The sequence below is a fragment of the Dasypus novemcinctus genome, chromosome 17, assembly GCF_030445035.2.
Source record: "Dasypus novemcinctus isolate mDasNov1 chromosome 17, mDasNov1.1.hap2, whole genome shotgun sequence".
In the NCBI taxonomy this organism is placed as follows: domain Eukaryota; kingdom Metazoa; phylum Chordata; class Mammalia; order Cingulata; family Dasypodidae; genus Dasypus; species Dasypus novemcinctus.
In genome coordinates, this window is record NC_080689.1 from 14343210 (window position 1) to 14363823 (window position 20614).

A 20614-nucleotide genomic window follows, 5' to 3' on the forward strand; every position below is an offset into this window, starting at 1 on the left:
GACATTAGCCTGATAGTTTACAATTGGCCTTGTGGAGTGAGCAAAGCAGCTGAGTCTGGAAAGAAATGAGCCCCAGGGGAGAGACAAGACTTATCCCAGGCTTCAGCTGACATTGGAAGAAGCAGGGACCAAAGAGCCTTATGAAAAAAAGGAAACCTGAACCCTTTTAGATGTCGGCAGCCATCTTGCTCCAACACCAGGCAACAGACTTTAGTGAGAGAATCAACTAACGCTCTGTGGCCTGGTAACTTAATAAATACCATTTATAAAACCCTTAATAAATACCATTTATAAAACCCAATAGATTTCTAGTATTTTGCATCAGTACCACTTAGGCTGACTAATACGGGGCATGTGGTCATTATTAAAGAAGACCTTGAATTTCCAAGCTAAAGGATTCAGACTTTGTTCCATAAATAAGTAGGTGATAACTTGATTTGAGCAGAGCTTATTCTGTGTGCTGTGTATAAGACACTTGAAAGGGAACAGACAGAATTAAGAGACCTGTCAGAAGGTTCTGCAACATTCCAGTTTGTCAGCTGTGAATGTGGAGGAAGTAGATAGGAGCATTATTTGCTATCAGCAAATTCTAAACTATTGGTTTGCTTGCCATTTATAGTTATACTTAATAAATATATGTTAAATTATTAAATGACATTAAATAGGCAAAGAAAGTTCAAGATGATGCTTCAGGAGAGAACTAGAGATGTGGCTAGAGATGTGGAAAAGTGACAGAGAACAGGAGCCCAGCAGACAGTAAAAGATGGGAGAGATGGAATAAGCACTTCCAGATATTTCTAAGATGGGGAGATATTTTAGCAAAGAGTTGGAAATGAGGGATATTAACTATAGAGAGAGATTTTGTGTTAGAGCTCAGAATTTATATAAGCCCAATGGAGTTGAAGTTGAATGCACTTTAATAGGTGAAATAGTCAAAGTGAAAAGAGCAGAAGAAATATAAATCAATTGAAAGTAAAATCTTGACAACTAGAGCGAGACGAGGTATCACAGAAGGAGGCATAGAAGAAGCACCAGAGAGTGCAGAGTCAAGGAAAAAAAGGGGAGCTCTTGGCAGGAAAAGCAGCTGGGATGCATAGCTACACATAAATTCAAGAAAGAAAAGCATGGAGTTAAAAGAAGATTGGGAGTTGACAGAACTGTAGTCATGCAGGAATTATTTAACACAATGATCATTTTGGTTTCTCAGGTAGCCGAGGATACTGAGAAATGTAAATTTCCTCTATGAAAGTATATCCTTGGTAGGACAAGACAAGGTCTAGATAAATACACAGGAAACTCTAGACATTTTGGTCATATCCACTTGCATGTAGGTTTGGGTGGAGGCTGAAAACAGTTTGAAAAGAAAGAAATAAAAACCAGCATTTTTGAAAAATTTCTACAGGTTAGGCAAGGTGTTTTTAATGTTGTTGTATTTAACCTGACAACATCAGTAGGAGACAGGTACTATTACCCATGTTTTGTGGATGCAAAAAGTGAATCTCATGTAGGTCAAGCAGTCAGGATAAAGGAGATAATCAAGGATCAGAAGACAATATGGAGTTAAATGCAGGAATCCTAGAGCCAACTTTGTTTTCCCACATTCCAATCCAAGTTAGGTTCTGCACCAAGCCTGGGGAGACCTGAGGAGCAGGCAAGTCAGCACTACCTGCAAAAATCCTTTCATAAGTGTGTTTAGAACACCATTTGGTACACCGAGGAAGAAGGAACAGAAGTCAATTCTGGTATCTTTGGTCTCTGTGTGTTCCTTCATACAACTCACATATACCAGTCAGATAAAATGAATATAACTGTAATTTATTTATTGCATACATTCATAAATGAAGGAAATGCTAGATTTCAGTTAGAGGTCAGAGTAAATAAAGATGATAAGTTGATTTTTTTTTTCAATTCAAGCTCACAGGCCCCTAAAAGCTTTCCACAGACCCTTCAGGGTCCAAAACCCCTAGTTAAGAACCCCTGTCCTATTCCCCCACAATGTTTCCAACACTTGTAATCCTCTGTTTTTTTATTAGCCTTCAGTCTAATGGGTATAAGATGATATCTCATTGTAGTCTTGATTTGCATTTCCCTAACAGGTAGTGATGTTGAGCTTCTTTTCCTGTGCATTTTAGCCATTTGCATTTCTTATTTGGAGAAGTGTCTATTCAAATTACTTGCTCATTTTTTAAATGGGTTGTTTGTCTTTTCATTTTTGAGGTATAGGATTTCTTTATATATGCTGGATATTAGGTCCATATCAGATATATGGTTACCAAATATTTTCTCTTATTGAGTAAACTGCCTTTTCACTTTCTTGACAAACACCTTTGAGGTGTAGAAGTTTTTAATGTTGAGGAGGTCTCATTTATTTATTTTTTCTTTCATTGCTCATGTTTGGGGTATAAAATTCATGAAAGAACCTGTAGATGCTTCCCTACATTATCTTCCAAAGTCTTTATAGTCTCGGCAGTTATATTTATTTTTTTTTTTTAATTTTTTTATTTTTTATTGACTTTGTAATAATATTACATTAAAAATATATATGTGAGGTCCCATTCAACCCCACCCCCCCACCCCCCCTCTCCCCCCCCCCCAACAACACTCGTTCCCATCATCATGACACATCCATTGGATTTGGTAAGTACATCTTTGGGCACCTCTGCACCTCATATACATTGGTTCACATCATGGCCCATACTCTCCTCTATTCCATCATGTAGGCCCTGTGAGGATTTACAATGTCCGGTGATTACCTCTGAAGCACCATCCAGGGCAGCTCCATGTCCCGAAGACGCCTCCACCTCTCATCTCTTCCTGCCTTTCCCCATACCCTTTGTCCATTATGTCCACTTTTCCCAATCCAATGCCACCTCTTCTATGTGGACACTGGATTGGTTGTGTCCATTGCACCTTTATGTCAAGAGGAGGCTCAGATTCCACCTGGATGCTGGATGCAATCCTCCCATTTTCAGTTGTAATCACTCTAGGCTCCATGGTGTGGTGGTTGTCCTTCTTCACCTCCATCTTAGCTGAGTGTAGTAAGTCCAATAAATCAGATTGTAGGTGCTGGAGTCTGTTGAGGCTCAGGATCTGGCTATTACATTGTCAGTCCAGAGATTCAAATCCCCTAAATATATCTTAAACCCCAACATTAACTGCACCTCCAGCACATTAGCATGAAAGTCTTATGAAGGGAGATCCCATCTGAGTCCAGATTCATCCCACATAAACACCATTTCCAAAGAGGGGCCATCTCGGCAGTTATATTTAGACCTTTGATCCATCTGGAGTTAAATTTTGTATATGGTGTGAGATGGTGTTCCTCTCTCATTCCTTTGGATATGGATATCCAGTTCTCCAAGCACCATTTGTTGGAAAGGCCTTCCTCTCCTAGATGGATAAGCTTGGTGGCCTTGTTGAATTATCAGATCACTGTATATGTGAGAATCTATACCAGATCCCTCAGTTTGGTTCCACTAGTCAGCATGTCTATCCTTGTGCCAATACCATGCAGCTTTGACCACTGTCACTTCATAGTATATTTTAAACTCATGTTGTGTTTTTCCTCTGATTTCATTTTTCTTTTTCAATATGTCTTTGGTTCTCCACTGCCTCTTGCACTCCCAAATAAATTTCATAGCTTTTCCAATTCAGTAAAAAATGCTGTGATGATTTTTGTTGAGATTGCATTAAAGTGTAGATCAGTTTGGGTAGGATAGACATCTTAATGGTGAGGAATGGTGCAGCCACTGTGGAGGACAGTTTGGTGGGTCCTAAGAAAACTAACTATAGAGCTGCCATATGACCCAGGAATTCCACTACTGGGTATATAGCCAAAAGAACTGAAAGCAAGGACACAACAGATATATGCACACTAATGTTCATAGCAGCTTTATTCACTATTGCCAAAAGTTAGAATCAACCCAAAGCCCTTAAACAGATAAACAAATTGTGGTAGATACATACAATGCAATAATACTCAGCTGTAAGAAGGAATTCAGTATTAACACACGAGATAGCATGGATGAATTTTTAGGACCTTATGTTGAGTAAAGCAAGCCAGGAACTGCAGGACAAATAATACAGCAATTCAGCAAATTGAGCAGACTCACAGAGCTGGAGTCTGGAAGACAGGCTTACAGGAAATAGAAAGGGAGAAGAAGGTTATGAGTAAACATGCATATGGGCAAAATATGTGATAAGGTAGAGGTGTGTAGTTGTACAGTGGAGGGGCATGACAGGGGTGTAAAGATACTTTTGGGTTGGGCAGTGCTGGTTTGCCAGGAGGGTGGGTTAGACTGTCCATGGAACTGGGGGGAGGGTTTAGGAAAGAAACAGGTGAACACTGGGCATTGGAGGGTACATGGTTAAAACTGCAATGCTGTTTTGGCAATACGGCTAGTGAATGGTGATGATTTAGGGTGTTGGATGTAGGCGTCATTCAGGACAGGGCACATTTGGAGTAGGCTTCTAAGGAGTGTGTGAGGGTTCATCTTACCATAGTTGTATATCAAAGAGTGTAGATCCACATAATGAGTGGTAAGGTGGTGTACTCCCATCCTAGGAAGGCCTGCTGTGTTCTCAAATAAAGGGCCTGGAGTCTCTCAAGAGCATGGGTGGTGCGTAATGGGAAGGGCAGACCAGTGTATCAAGCCATCAATGTTGGTGCAAGTAACTATGAATCTTGTCCTTCAAGTAGTGAAGCCCATGATTGCCATGGGTCCCAAGGGAAGGGGGAGAGAGGAATAGACTAGATGGAACTGGGGGTACTTTGGGGGAAATGGAAGTGTTCTACATGATCTTGCTATGATGGATACAGGCCATGATGAATTGCATAAAGTTTATAAAAGTGTAGTTTCCAAATTGTAAACCAGAATATACACCATTCACAATGATTGGTAGCTATATTTCAATATTTGTACATCAGTTGTAACAAGAGTACCATCCACATATAAAATGTTATTAATAGGGAAAGGGAAAAAGCAGGAGGATGTTGGGTATATGGGAGGCCCCTGTATTGGTAATGCAATACATGATTTTTCTGTAATCTAAAACTTCTTTGAGAACAAAATGGGGAAAAAAAGAAGACACTAGGTGAAAAATTGGAAGAAATTGTCACTGTACATATAGGACAATAGATCTTACAGTGATGAAAGGAAACGTCAAAAAATTTTTTATAGTTTTATGATACTTTTATTATTCCAAATTTTTTTATTTTTTGTATTTTGTTTCATATTTTTAAAACTATCATTTTTATTGCATTTTCTTATTAATTTTTTAAAAGATTAATTAATTTATTTATTTATTTACTCTCCCCTCCCCCCCGACCCCGATTGTCTGTTCTCTGTGTCTATTTGCTGCATCTTCTTTGTCCACTTCTGTTGTCGTCAGTGGCAGGGGAATCTGTGTTTCTTTCTGTTGCGTCATCTTGCTGCGTCAGCTCTCTGTGTGTGTGGCACCATTCCTGGGCAGGCTGCACTTTCTTTCGCACTGGGCAGCTCTCCTTATGGGGCACACTCCTTGCGCATGAGGCTCCCCTACGCGGGGGACACCCCTGCGTGGCAGGGCACTCCTTGCACACATCAGCACTGCGCATGGGCCAGCATCACATGGGTCAAGGAGGCCCGGGGTTTGAACTGCAGACTTCCCATGTGGTAGACAGACGCCCTAACCACTGGGCCAAGTCCACCGCCCTTATTAATTTTATTTAACAATTTTATTGGCTTCTTTTTTAAAGAAGTTTTGGATCACAGAAGTGTTACAGCTGTGGTGGGCAGGATAATTTGTGCAGTGTGTCAGTGACAGGAGATACATGGGAGGAAGCTCACTAGGGCATCCATATAAGGTATGTAAATGTGTTCAAATGTTCATGGGGCATTGTCACCATCAGTGGAGATTTACACAATAACCAAAGGAATATCAAATTCCCACCCTGGGGAGCCCTGCCACATTCTCTAATGCATCAGCAAGAATCCCCTGAGTACATGGGCAATGACTAGTAAAGGACAATGATCCACTGACAGGCCCATGATATTGATGACTATGCATATGAACCTTCACTCTTGAAATTGAAACTTAGCCTAAGAGTTGCCTCCTGGGAGCATTCTTGTTGTTCAAATGTGGCCACTCTCAAAGCCAGACTCAGCATTGAGATATATTACCTTTCCCCAGTGTGGGACATGACTCTCAGGGATGAGCCTCCCTGGCACTGAGAGATCACTACCAAACACCAACTAGCTATGCAACTGGAAAAAGACCTTGACCAAAAGAAGAAAAAGTAAAGACAAATGAGTTTATATGGCTAGGATACTTCAAAGTGAGTCAGGAGGTGATTCCAGAGGTTACACTTATGCACATCTCAGCAGGATCTCTTTGACTGCCAAAGTAGATACTATCCCCAAATAGCAAGGTTTCTGAGGGCTCTGGAGACATCTGGACACCATAGTCAGGGCAGGTACCTCAGGAGTTTGGTGCCTTGCCTATACACCCTACTTTGAAATTTATACTCCCCAGAGTGACAGAATTGGACTCAGTTGCTATTTCCCTACACATGGCTGTTCTATCCTTCAATTTGAGCCCATAATTAGTGTGAGGGTTGGAAGGTATACGTCCAAGATACTTAAATTTTGGGGCTGTCCATGTGCCAGCTGGGCCCTAAATCTCAATGGAGATTCTCCACTTCATTGGTCACACCCAGGATAACTAATATGGAGATGATGATGCATAACTACCATATCAAGGACCTGAGAGAGTCTGTAACAGTAAGGAAGAGAGTCCCACCCATCACCTCCATGGGATCAAATCTCCTCTCATTCCTTCCCCTTCAGTGTTTACATCCTTTTTTTCTTATAATTTTAAATATTGTCTTCAAAAAAGTTTTAGATCACAGTAAAGTCACATATAAATTATAGGGGACTCTCATATATCCAACATCAAACCCTTTCCCCCTTCCTCAGCAATGATCTTTTTACATGTTCATGTTATATTTCCTACAGCTGATATACAGATATTAAAACATAGCTACTAACCATGGTTCCATTTTGGTTTACATTATGGTTTATATTTTAGACTGTACACTTTTATAAATTTTTGGTGAAATTTAACATGTCCTATATCCATCATTGCACAATCTTGTGGAACACTTCCATTTCCCCCTAGTTATCCCTCTTCCATCTATTATTCCTCTCACCCCCTCCCCTCAGGGTCCACAGTGACAACCATCCATCACTGCTTGAAGGACAAGATACAGAGATACCTGCAACAATGCTGAGGGCTTGACACACCAGACTGTCCTCTCCCATTGGGAACCACCCATGCACTTGAGAGACAACCTTCAATCTATTATAGAATACCAGGCCTCCCCAGGATGGTGTGCACCTTCCCATTCATTGTATGGGTCTCCACCCAATGATGGAACACACTATGACAAGATGAGCACTCACACCCCCTAGAAACCTGCCTCTGTGCCAGATGCCCCTGATTAAGCACCTTAAAATAGTAACCCTTCCTTTTTATATTTTCTAAAAAGTTTTCTCAACATTAGAGTTTCAACCACATACCCAAGAATTGCCCATATTCATCTGCTTCCCCCAATCCCTCCTCCAATCCCTTAGACCATCTGACCCATCCCCCCAACCCTAGCCCCCTCAAGCCTGCAAAGTCCTACCCTATAGTATCCCTGTGCCCCCATCTTATCCCTTCCCTGTACAACTACTTACCTCCACTTTATCATAGATTTCACCCATGTGGGCATCAGCTCATAACCATCCTCTCCCCCCCCCCCCAATTTCCTGTAAGCCTATCATCCAGTCTCTAGCTCTCTGAAAGAGCTTGATTTGCTTATTTCATATTAGAGAGGTCAAGTAGTAGTTAACCTTCAATGCCTGGCTTGCTTGACTCAACATAAGGTCCTCAAGATTCAACAATGTTATCCCATGTGTTAGTATTGTATTCCTTCTTACAGCTGAGTAGTATTCCATTGTACGTATACACCATATTTTGTTTATCCATTCATCTGTTGATGGACATTTGGGTTGATTCCAACTTTTGGCAATGATGAATAATGCCGTTATGAACATTGGTGTGTATATATTGGTTTGTGTTGTTGTTTTCAGTACTTTGGGGTATATACCCAGCAGTGGAATTGCTGGGTCATATGGCAAATCTATAGCTAGTTTTTTGAGGAACCACAAACTATCCTCCAGAATGGCTGGATCCTTCTGAATTCCAAGCAGCAGTGGTGAGGATTCCTATTCCTCCACACCCTCTCCAAACTTGTAGTCTTCTTTTTTTTTAATTGCTGCCATTCTAATGGGAGTAAGATGGTGGTATCTCATTGTAGCTTTCATTTTACATTTCTCTAATAGCTGGTGATTTTGAGCATCTTTTCATGTTTAAACTTTGAGGAGGTCCCAACATTGACATGGCTAAAATATGTAATAGATGTAATAAGTGAACACCTATTACAGTGATGAAAGGCAAAATGTCAAAAACAAAGTTTTTATGATATTTTTCATTTTTAACACAGCAATTTATCTTTTACTTTATTTTAACTTTTCTACATTAGTATATATTCTATTTCTAATCTTTAAACCTAACATTACTCTTCCATTTTCCTATTAATTGAATTTGGCAATATGTTAGGCTTCATTTCGAAGAAGTTTTGGATCACAGAGGGGTTCAACTATGGCAGGGGAGGAACACTGGTATGGGGTGTTATTGATGGGGGACATGTGGTTAGGAGAGAGTTCTCCAGGGCATGTATATAGATTATATAAAAATGCTCAGATATTCATTGTATATTTTCATACTAGGTAGAGTTACAAATGACAACTGAGGGAGTGCTGAGTTTCTACCCAGGGGAGCTCTGTCACATTCCCCAGTGGAACAGCAACAATCCCCCAAGTGCAATGGCAAAGACCAGTGAAAAGGGATGATCCAATGATGAGCCCTTGGTACTGATGGCTATGCTTATGAGCCTGTGTGCTTGAAATTTCAACTAGTCCAAGAACTGCAGGGTTCCTAAGAGTTACCTCCTGAAAGTCTCCATGTTGCTTAAATGTGGCCACTCTCTAAAGCATGTAAATGCATTACCTTCCCCCCGAGCATGGGACATGACTACCAGGGGTGAGCCTCCCTGGCGCCGAGGGATTATTACCAATCATCAGCTAGTGATGCAACTTGAAAAAGAACTAGATTAAAAGGGGGAAATGGTAAAGACAAATGAGTTTATACAGCTAATAGACTTCAAAATGAGTTCAGAGGTCATCAAAGGGCTCACATTACGCACCTCTCAGAAGGATCCCAGTGACAGCCAAAGTAGATACAACCCCAGATACTGGTGCTCCTGAGGGCTACAGAGACACAGAGGTTCTACAGTCATGGCAAATGGCTCTGGAATTTGATGCCTTGTCAGTTGGCCCTACTTTGGAATTTGTGCTCCTCAGTGTGATGGAGTTGTACTCAGATATGACCTTTCTCAACATGCCTCTTCTGTCACTTATACTGACCCTGTGGTTGGCACTGGCATTGGTGTATACTTAGGAGACTTGAATCTGTGGACTGGCCATATGCCATCTGGGTTCTGAGCCTCAGCAGAGTTGCAACACCTATTCTCTGGATCATTGGACTTACCCAGGTCAGCTAACAGGGAGGTGAGGATAATGATCAACCACCATACCAGAGAACCAAGAGTGACTACAACTGTAAGCAGGAGAGTCACATCTATCAACCATGTGGGATCCAAGCCCCCTCTTGATTTAGAGATGGAGTAGACATCAACATCCCAGGGTCCACAGGATGGAGGAATAAAATATGGATTAGAGTGGACTTACCTGTATTCTACCATAGAACAATTGTGACTCTAGCAGAAGAAATTGTATCACTGATGTGGAGGCAGTGGCCACAGGAATTGCTGTGGGAAGGGAGAAGGAAGAAGAGGTGTGATGTGGGGCATTTACAGAACTTGGAGTTGCCCTAAATGATATTGCAGGAACAGATGCTCAACATTATATATCTTGTCACAACCCACTGAATGGACTGGGGAAGAGTGTAAATAATTATAATTTTTTTAAAAATTCATAACTCAGAAAAAAATCTCCCTCTCATATAGTGGTGGAGTGGACGTCACCATTCCAGATTCCTTAGGATTGGGGAACAATCTATGGAAGAAAGTAGACTTACTGGTATTCTACTATAGACTTATTGTGATTCTAGCAATAGAAGAAATTATATCATTTATGTGAAGGTAACTGTGCCTTGAGATTCTGAGGGAATGGCTAGGGAAAAACAGGTGTAACAGCGGGACATTTTTGAGACTTGGGAATTGTCCTGAAAGACATTGCAAGGACAGATACAGGCCATTATAAATCTTGCCATAACCTACAGAATTGGGTGGAAGAGATCATAAACTACAATGCAAACTTTAATCCATGCTTAGTGGAAATGCTCCAAAATGTGTTCATCAATTGCAGTGAGTGTATCTCACTAATGAAGGATGTTGTTATGGCCGGAAATGTGGGATGTGTGGGAATCAGAGCATATGAGAATACTCTGTATTTTTTATGTGACATTTGTATAATCTAAGTGTTAGAGGTATGCAATAATTAACAAGTTGTAGCTCAGTTCCCCCTGATATGCATTGGGGAAAGGCAAACCACCTCCCCCATAAGCCTACAGTGTCTGAGGGCACAGGCATTTCCTCCAAGGTTGAACAAAGAAACCACATAGAGACGGGAATAAAGGGAGATGGAGACCTCCACTACCTGCATATCAAAGGCAGATGGAAACCTTCACTACCTGCATATCAAAGGGAGATTAAAAAAACCTTTACTCCCTACAGATCAAAGGAACACCCACTCCTCCAGCACTCCAAGAAAACCTAACTCCCTAACTCAGCACCCTCTAGCAATACAAGGGAAAATTTTAACCTCTAGGGTTTCCCATCAGCCCCTGCACCTCACTCAGACCCTCAACCCCCACCCAATGACTATCATTTCCCCACCTAGGACAGTTCAGTATAAATGCAAATCCCCCTTCCAGGAGCAGGCTGCAGTCTCTCTTCAGACCCCCATCATGCTGGTGCAGAGGCTGAACTCTGTTCTTCAGACCCCCTCGGTTAGGAGAGCTTCCCAATAAACTTTCTGACTGCAATCAGTCTTTGTGTCCCAGTGAGTGCCCCATTTTCTCCAACACTAAGTATTTTGGAAAAAAAAAACATTCTAAAGCATTCTCCCCATAATGCCATCTCTTTACTAACCCAATCTTTTCCCCAAATACTTCTTGTAGACCAGATCTATTTCTCTGGATTATTTCTTCTTCCCATAAAGACCCTTCCCTCCTTCCTCCAAGTCATTGCATCAGACAAATGAGGGACCTGCAATGCTGTCTAAGACAAGGTACACCCGACCCAGTGGGAGGCCTGGACATGTAAACAACTACTTGTGGTACAGTGGAGTAAGACCTATAACATTTATACATGAAATACTATAGGATTTCTGTCCATGGAAATCAGGAAAGGCTTGACAAAGGATGTCATAGGTGGCCTGGGCCTTCAAGGATAAGAAAGCTCCCAGCTGGTTGCTCCAGTGACAGTCCCTGAATCAGTATGCTCTGTATCCCTGTGGATAAACAATGAGGGGTGTGGGGCAGGGTGAAAAGGGTTTGAATGTCTCCTGTGGGGAGGAACAGATCCCTCTCTGCTCTCACAACACCTCCCTGTGGCCTGACAATCCTGCCCCTCCTACTTCCCTGGCATTTCTTCCCCTTTTGCCAGCTTTAATCTTGCCCTGTGAAGACCTCAAACGCTGAGCAATACATTAGAAAGCATATGAAATAGAAATCTAAATTATTTCACTTCTCTGTACTTGGAGCAACAGGTTCTGGGGCTCCTCTGTCTCTACCCACCCTTCGAATGTTGCTTTCAGTCAGGACTCCATCCTACATGCTCATAACTCCATCTACTCTTCCCCATTTCCAGACATTGCCTGTGGAACAAGTTGCTACATCGTATGCCTTGGTAACACAGGCTCAGGCACACCAGAAAGTTCCAGCAGATGACTGCTTCATTATTTACCATCACAAAATATCCAAAAGAGCAGGAGAAGTGCTCCCATCATGGCCAATCTCCCAGGAGGCCAAACTCCTTGGGTCGGGTTGGCTGATGATAGCTCTGCAAGCTCCAATTAATGTCCATACTTAGCACCCTTTGGAAGGGGAGACAAAGCTTTGCTGCCAAAGGTGGGGTATTTAATGGACCCATGAGGAAAGCCCTTTGGAAGGGGAGACAAAGCTTTGCTGCCAAAGGTGGGGTATTTAATGGACCCATGAGGAAAGGGCTCAGCCTCTGAGCTTTCCCACCCCAATAAGCTGCTGAGGCTACATATTCAAGGTTTCCAAGTCCAAGGCCTGGCTCTGCACTTGTATTTGACCAGATATCTCCCGGGAGGGTGGGAATGGAAACATACTGAAACATCTGCACATAAAAAAAGGAGGGCATAGGAGTGGGCTGGGAGATAGCTGCTGAGCATGTATCTCACTTTCCCAGCACCTCCCTTAAAACTCTACACATTCAAATGCTCTGTCTAATAGGAACATGCCCTTCTCTCCTGTGCCTCTGGGCCTTCCCATGAGCTTTCCTTCCTGCCCCATCTAGATTTAATATTTCAATCCACTTACCTAGGGGCAAAAAGAATGCCTTTTCAGGACCCAGCCAGCCTGTGCTCTGCCATGGACTGCTCTTGGGTGGGAGCATTGTTTTGCTTGAGTTCTGCTGCTTCCTCCAATCACTCTTCAGGGAAAAAGGGGAGGAAAAGGAATCCCACTCCCCATAAAGACCAATTTCCGAAGAATGGCTTTTTCCTCCATTGACGTCCATCTGTTGTGGCTAATAGGATCCTGACCTGAAGGGAGATTGCAGTAAACACCAGCCTCCAAGGCTCCTTTGTTTATCCTCAGTTCACTTACAGGCAGAGTGTTTAATAAGTTTCTGCTTCTCATCATTTCCATCTGGACCTCAGGGGTGACATGGATTCAGGAAATTATGGACATGATTGAACAGAATGGAGACTTGGAGAAATGTCAGCGAACAATCATTCAACTCCACCATCCTTTCATTGAGTGGGCTCGGCCACCCCAACCCTCGGGTAAGAGCTCCTCTCACACTGCCCTGTCTCCTTTCTTTCTTTTCCTTCACTTATTTTTCTTTCTCTCTCCTGTCTCTTCTCTTCCTCCATCTTCTCCTTTTCCTCTCTTTCCCTCTTTCCCCTCTCCTCTTTCTCTCTGTCCATCTTCATCTGTCTCTCTTTGTCCCTCTCTACTATCATCATCCCACCCTTCAATTTTATCATTGTATGTTCCCTCATTTTCTCTTCCTCTCATTCTTTTTTATGCCCCCCCTCATGCAGCATTTTGCATGCTGTCTACTCTCTGTGTCCATTCATTGTGCATTCTTCTGTGTCTGTATTTTTATTATTTATTCTATTTCCTCTACCCCCTTGCAACTTGGTTGCTGTCTGCTCTCTGTGTCCGTTTGCTGCGCACTCCTCTGTGTTCCTGCTTGCCTCCCTCCTTTTGTTGCGTCACCTTGCTGAGTTGGTTCTTCATGGTGCCTGTGGGCTGGGCGGCACTCTGCAGCATGCAGCAAGCCTGCCTTCACAAGGAGGCCCCAGGATGTAAACCCAGGACCTCCCATATGGTAGAGGGGAACCCAACTGATTGAGCCATAGCAGCTTCCCAAGTGTCTCTTAATATCCATAATTTCATTGTATTTATTAAGAAGATTTGTTTGGATATCTGTGATTAGTTGTCTCAAATCATGTGTTTCATTTCAAGGTTTAATTTCTTTCTTTGGTTAGACTATATCTTCCTGTTTCTAAGTATGGCTCATAATTTTTTGCAGATATCTGGGCATCTAAATTTTTATAAGTTTATTCCATACTCAGTTTCTCTTTTTATTCTATGTCTTTCCTATTGGTTTGCTTTTTGCTAAAGCTTCCCATTCATCCTCCAGGAATGTTCATCTAGTCTGTTTTTTACTTGCCTATGTATATTTTTAATACTCCTTTTGTTTTCTCTTGCTGTTATTACCTGGAGTGCTACTTTTGGTAGAAGTGTCCCCATTGAGATAAACTTCCCAGCTCTGGTTCCTCAGTCAAAACAGGCTCAGGAGACCCACGAAGGAGGTGTAGATTGATTCCATTGTGCTCTGAAAAGGAGACCTTTAAGGTCTCCAATCTTCTCTTAGACATCTCCCATAAACTACACATCCCTAAGGTTCCCAGTAGGTAGTATTCTTTTCCAGTTGTTTTCTGCTCCCCTAGGATTTTCCTGTGCCTTTAATTCTCAGCTAACTTAGCTCTGGTGGGGGCAGGCATGGTTGAGGCTAAGTTTGCTAGCCTACCGGGGAATAAAATTGTAACTCCCAACCCCTCTAAGATCTAACTTCTCTGATCATCTGTCAACTCCTGTGCTGGGCACTCCACCCCACTAGGTGGGTGTAGTGACTTTACCTGCACTGTCTTGAGAGAGAGTGAACAGATCACTCGCATTTCCTCTCCTTCCTGGGTATGCTGGGTATGTGAGTGCAGTAACCCTTTAATGTGGGCATGGTGTATCTGCCTGCACTGCCCTAGAGAGAGTGAACTTGCTTTCCTTTCGGGGGGGGGGGGGGCATGGGGACCAAGAGTGCTGCAGTCCTTTAAGGTGGGTGGGGTACATGAGCCTGCTCTGCCCTGAGAAAGACTTCGAACTGCCCCCAATTTCCACTTCTGCTGGGTGTGGAGGCCTAAGCAGTAGCTTTCCAAAACTGGGTGTGCGGAATCTTATCCCAACTCACCAGGGGTCTGGTGTGTTCTGCAATCACCCCTGCTTCCATCCCTGCAAAGGATGGAGAAAGCCAAGGCTGCCGATTTCTTTCTTCCTTGGGCAGGTTTAAAGTTATGCTGTGCCCAAGATTGGAGTCCAGGTAGCCGAATCTGCCAGTCAAGAACTGTTACTCTTGCTTTTGGGAAAGAGAACTTCTACTTATAGCTGTGGAGTGGGTCCCAAGGCAGCCTGCCTCACCAGTGGGGGATGAGCAGCTACCTCTGCAAGGTGGAGGAATCTACTCCAGAATCTTCACTGCAGATGGTCAGTCTCCTCTTCCCCCTCTTCCCTGGAAGGTACACTCTATTCTTCTGTTTCCAGTCTCCTGATGGTTTATCTGGGAGATCCTGACATTAATAGTTGCTCTGTGGGACAAGATGATTGTTAGAGCTTCCTACTCTGCCACCGTTTAGGGTGTTCTACAAAGTATTTTTTTCTTCTTCCTTATTTTCTTTTAAATATTACGTTAAAAAAATATGAGGCCCCCTATATCCCCTACTCCCCTCACCCCACTCCTTCCACATCAACAACCTCTTCCATCATCATGGCCCATTCACAGCACCTGGTGAATACATTTTGGAGCACTGCTGCACCACATGGACAGTGGTCTACATTGTAGCCTGCACTTTCCCCCAGTCCACCCAGTGGGCCATGGCAGGACACACAATGTCCAGCATCTGTCCCTGCAGCACCACCCAGGACAACTCCAAATCCTGAAAATGCCCCCACATCACATCTCTTCTTCCCTCTCCCTACCATCAAAACAAAAATCTCAACCCTCATATGTAAGCAATACAAGATTGAAAATGGAAAAATATTTTGGCTTTCAGATGGACTTCTTAGTGAGAATTATTTTAACTCATAAATCAGGCCAAGAGAAAAAATATGGAGCACTTCATGCAATTCAAGAAAAACTTGAATTCCACATCTCTGTGGAAAATAACTTTTTATGCTTCTTAAAAACAGGGTTGGATTACAGGAACAAGATGGCAGAGTAAGACAATACAGGATGCCATTCTCCCATAGACTCTTTGCATAACTAGCAAAAACTGGCAGAGTCATGTTCTGTAAAACTCCAGAAAAGAGTTAAAGGGTGCCAGCAAATGGATGAATGCCATATCCAGAAAACAGTTTCAAATAAATAGGAGAAGCTATGGTACCCTTGCTTATTCTTACGCACTTCCTACTCAGTGCAGTGTGGAACCAGCATGTGCTCCCATGGTGGATCCCTGACTCTGTATGAGAGAAAGCAGAGTAACTTCTATGCACATACTTGGGTACCTGTATGTCAGTGTCAATCTTTTGGGTAGCAGCTTGAAAGACTGAATGATGACACTCCTCTCTGTTCTTCCTCACACCCTTGCCCTGAAGGTAGAAGAAGCTACCATACAATAAAGCAGTGTAAGAAACAATTAGAGCACACAATAGTGTACCTCTTTGAGGAAAAAGTCTATTGCATAGGGAGTAGAGGGGCCATTTGAATTCTTGTAAATAGGGAATTCCTAAGACCACCAGCAAGCACCAAGTCCAAGACAAGAGGCAGGATCAGAAAAGATGGAGAGAACCACACCCTTCACATTTGACTCAGGCTGATCTTCTTCACAGGAAGGCTAAACCCTGAAACAGCACCTGCCAATGCAGAATCAATTAGCAAAGACTGTGAGAAGTGTTTGTGTGTGTGTTGCTTTGTTTGTTTCTATGAGCTCTAGCACTCAAGGATATATCTGCCTTATCTCTATCTAGATAGAAGCTTAAGGAATTTAAGGGACTAAATTCCAGAGTTAACACTTTAAAATACTAAAAGATCCAGTAAGCAACTAAGGAATACAAGATAGAGAAACAGAAAATGATGGTCATTCCAAAGTAACAAGACAAAAATTCAGAAACTATCAATGAAGAAGACTATACTTGGGACATTTGAGATAAAGTGTTTAAAAAAATGATCCTCAATATGCTCAAGAAGATAAAAGAAAACACAGAGAAAGAAACACAATGATTAAAATTAAATTTCCCTACACAATTTCTAAAGCTGGTTGAGCTTGACAGTAAAAATAAAAATTGAACTTAATACAAGACTATTGAAATGATTCAGGCTGAGGGGCAGAAAGAAGAAAAGAATTTTAAAAAATGAACAGAGACTAGGAGAACTGTGGTACACCATCAAGTGTACAAATACATGCATTATGGGAGTCCCAAGAGTAGAAAAAGGAATATTCATCTGTAGTTAGTTCATTTTTTTCAAAGGTGCCAAGTCTACACAAAGGAAAATAAATGGTCTCTTCAACAAATGGTACTAGGAAAACTGGATATCTATATGGAAAAAAAATGAAGGCTGACCCCTACTTAACTTTATACAAATATTAACTTAAAATGGACCAAATATCTCAATAAGAACTAAAACTATGAAACCCATAGAAGAAAACATAAGGAAGCAATTTCAGGACCTTGTGATAGGCAAAGGTTTTTTAAACTTTACACCAAAAACATGAACAGCAAATGGGAAAACAGATAAATGGGATGTCATTAATTAGAAAATTTTAGCCCTCAAAGAATTTTACCATGAAGGTAAAAAGACAACCAATGGAAATATTGGGAGAAATTGTTGGAACTCCCATAATCTGAAAATGATTTCCTCTCAAGAATATATAAAGAAATCCTACAACTTAACAACAATAATACAAACAGCACAATTAAAAACTAGGCATAATACTTGAATAAACATTTCTCTAAAGAAGATATTCAAATGGCCAATAAGTACATGAAAAGATGTTCAACATCATTTCCCAGTAGAGAAATGAGATACCGTTTCACACTCACTAGAATGGCTACTAGTAAATTTTTTTAAAAGGAGATAAATTAAAAATACGTATGTTGGAGAGGATATGGAATACATGCAAATTTACTTGTTGGTGGTGGGAGTGTAAAATGGTGCAGCTGCTGTGAAAAACAGTTTAGAAGTTACACAGAAAGGTTAGTATAGAATTACGCTGTGACACAGCAATCCCACTTCTAGGCATATTCCCAAGAGAACTGAAAGCAGGAACTCGAATTAATATTTGCATGCTGATGTTCATGTTGGCATTATTCACAATTGTCAAAAGATGGAAGCAAAAGGAGAATGGATGAACAAAATGTAGTATTGAACTACAGTGGAATGTAATTTAGCTATAAAAAGAAATGAAGTTCTAAAATATGCAACAACATGGATAAACCTTGAGGACTTGTCGCTGAGTGAAATAAGCCAGACACAAAAGAACAAATATTTGTGAACTCACCAATATGAAATAATTAGAATAATCAAATTCATAGAGTCAAAAACGAGAATACAGTTACATGGGGTTGAGTGGGAGTAGAGAATGGGGAGTTAGTGCTTAATTGTTTCGTGTGGAATGGTGGAAATTTTGGGGTAATGGATGGTAGTGACACAATACAAATGTAATTAACACAACTGAATTATATATTTGAATGTGGTTAAAAGGGAAACTTTAGGTTTTATAAATATGTTACTAGAATAAAATTTTGTTAAAATACATAGGACTGTACAACACTTAGAAAGAGCTTTAATGTAAACTATGGATTATAGTTAATAGCACAACTGCATCAATATTCTTTTAACAAATTGCAGCAAATTTTCCCACAAATGCATGTTCTAAAAAAAAGGGAAAAAAAGCTTAAGTGGGTATAGGCTTAGGCAGTTCTCCCTGAGTGGTTCTCTGGATCTTAGCATTCTTGTCATGGGCAGGTTTGTGAGCAGCAAAGGCCCCCAGACAGAAATTTCCCAGCAGCAAAGTAGACTCTAGCCCATCCTCTGACCCTGCATCCTTCGGAGCCAGTCTATTTCCCAAGGGTCTGGACCCTTTTTTTCCTCTTAGGTACTATACAGATTTCCCAACCCATCCTATCCAACTACTGCATCTCTACCTGGGCCTGCCCTCAGGGGAGTAGACCTAGTTTTCTACTCTGCATCAAAATCTATGTCTTTTTTCCTCTATTCTTGTTTTCTAATATAGTTAATGTGTTGCCCATACCTTTGAACCATCTAGGTGAGGTAAATTAAGTCCATATAAACTAGAGTATACTAATTTGTAGTTTGGGGGAATGTTAGGAACAAATAAAAAGAAAAGTAAGAAATAGGAATAAAACTTCTTAAAATTTTCTTGGTATTTATTCTGTATTCTTTGGCTTGGCAGATTTAGAGCTCACATTAGAGGAATCGATGATCACTTTTTTCTCCTAAGATGAATACTCTAAGGAGAAAAACTCCCTAAGCCCAGCTGTGGCTAGAAGAGAGCATGCCTCAAGGCCTAGACAGGGAGTCACAGAAATCAAACCCCTTTGAGTTCAAGATCTCAGATTTAGTTTGAATCCTTTCTTTCCCTGGTGCCTTACCCCTTACAGAAGAAACTTCATCAGTCTCTACATCTTCTGACTTCTCCTGATACTTAATGTCTCACCTTTCACTTGATGCTTCTGAATCCCTCCACAGAAGGGAGAGGCAATACTCCTTAGAGAGCTCTTTACATCAGCACTCCATTGGGGAGACTCTCCAATAGGTCTGAGAAAATCATGGGATCCTCAGTTGTCTCCAGGTTATAGGCAGCAACTTGAGGATCTCACACAACTTGGCTGGTTGTGTGCCCTATTACCAGTCCTACTCATCCTCAACCATTTCCCTCTCCTGACTCTACTCCTTGCTCCATCTCTGTATTTGAGTGATGCCCATGCACATTTTGGCTTTCCCTTCACTAATGCTGAAATATCTTCATAAGAACCATCAAAAATTAAATGTCCGTTCTCCATCATATACAAAGAAAAAAAGAAGAAGGTCTTTGCATTTATGAAATTCTTGGTAGCCCTTTGGGAAATTCCCCTATCCCAGGCAGGGAAAGTTTCTTGCCCCAGTGCCCTGTCTCCTCCTCCAGACACATGTGCCCTGGGCCAAAACTTCTCAGGGATACACCTTGTTGGCCAGGACCTGGTATTGTCTTACATTGGCAACTGGCTCTTGGAAAAGCCTATGGAAAGATGTCCACGCCAAGTTGCCTGAAATCATGCAAAGTAGAACTCACTTCTAGTAAATTTCTAACTGCTTTGGATGATTATCACCAAATTTACTAATCTGTGCCTTTAACACCTCTGGTAAATTTCTAACTGCCTTGGATGATTATCACCGAGTTGACTAATCTGTGCCTTAACCAGGGAGAGAATGAGGAAAATCCAATCAGAGCACCCTTTGAGACAAGGTCAAAAACATCCGATTTCCTTCCACCCTACCCAGCAGCCCACCTCAACTGACTCAATTTGAGTCTTTTCATAGGATTTATCAATACCCAGAAATTTGTGCAGTTCGAAATTTGTGAAGATTCAGGCTCCTGTATTAAGTACCAGAGATTCCCTGTCTATGGGATCACTCTGTGCTTGAGAAATCTAGACATATTGTCCCCCCAGATGTGTCAGCCTTACATCCAAAGATTAGCTGGAGAAAGCTGGACTGACAAGGTAGTGTGATCCACCAATATGCTTGAAACAACATAGTGCTTCATGGTCCTCATCAGGAAGCCATGACTGCCTCCCTAAGCTAAGGTAGTGGAGAATATCCCCTACTGGAACCAGTATCTGTAATGGGTATTAGGGAGCAGTAGTCATATAGTGAGAGACAGGCCAGCTAATTTCTCACAGTAGTATTCCATATACAGAGTTACCTGCAAGACCCAAATATAAATTCAGGTGCCTATCAGGCAGCCTGTGAGTC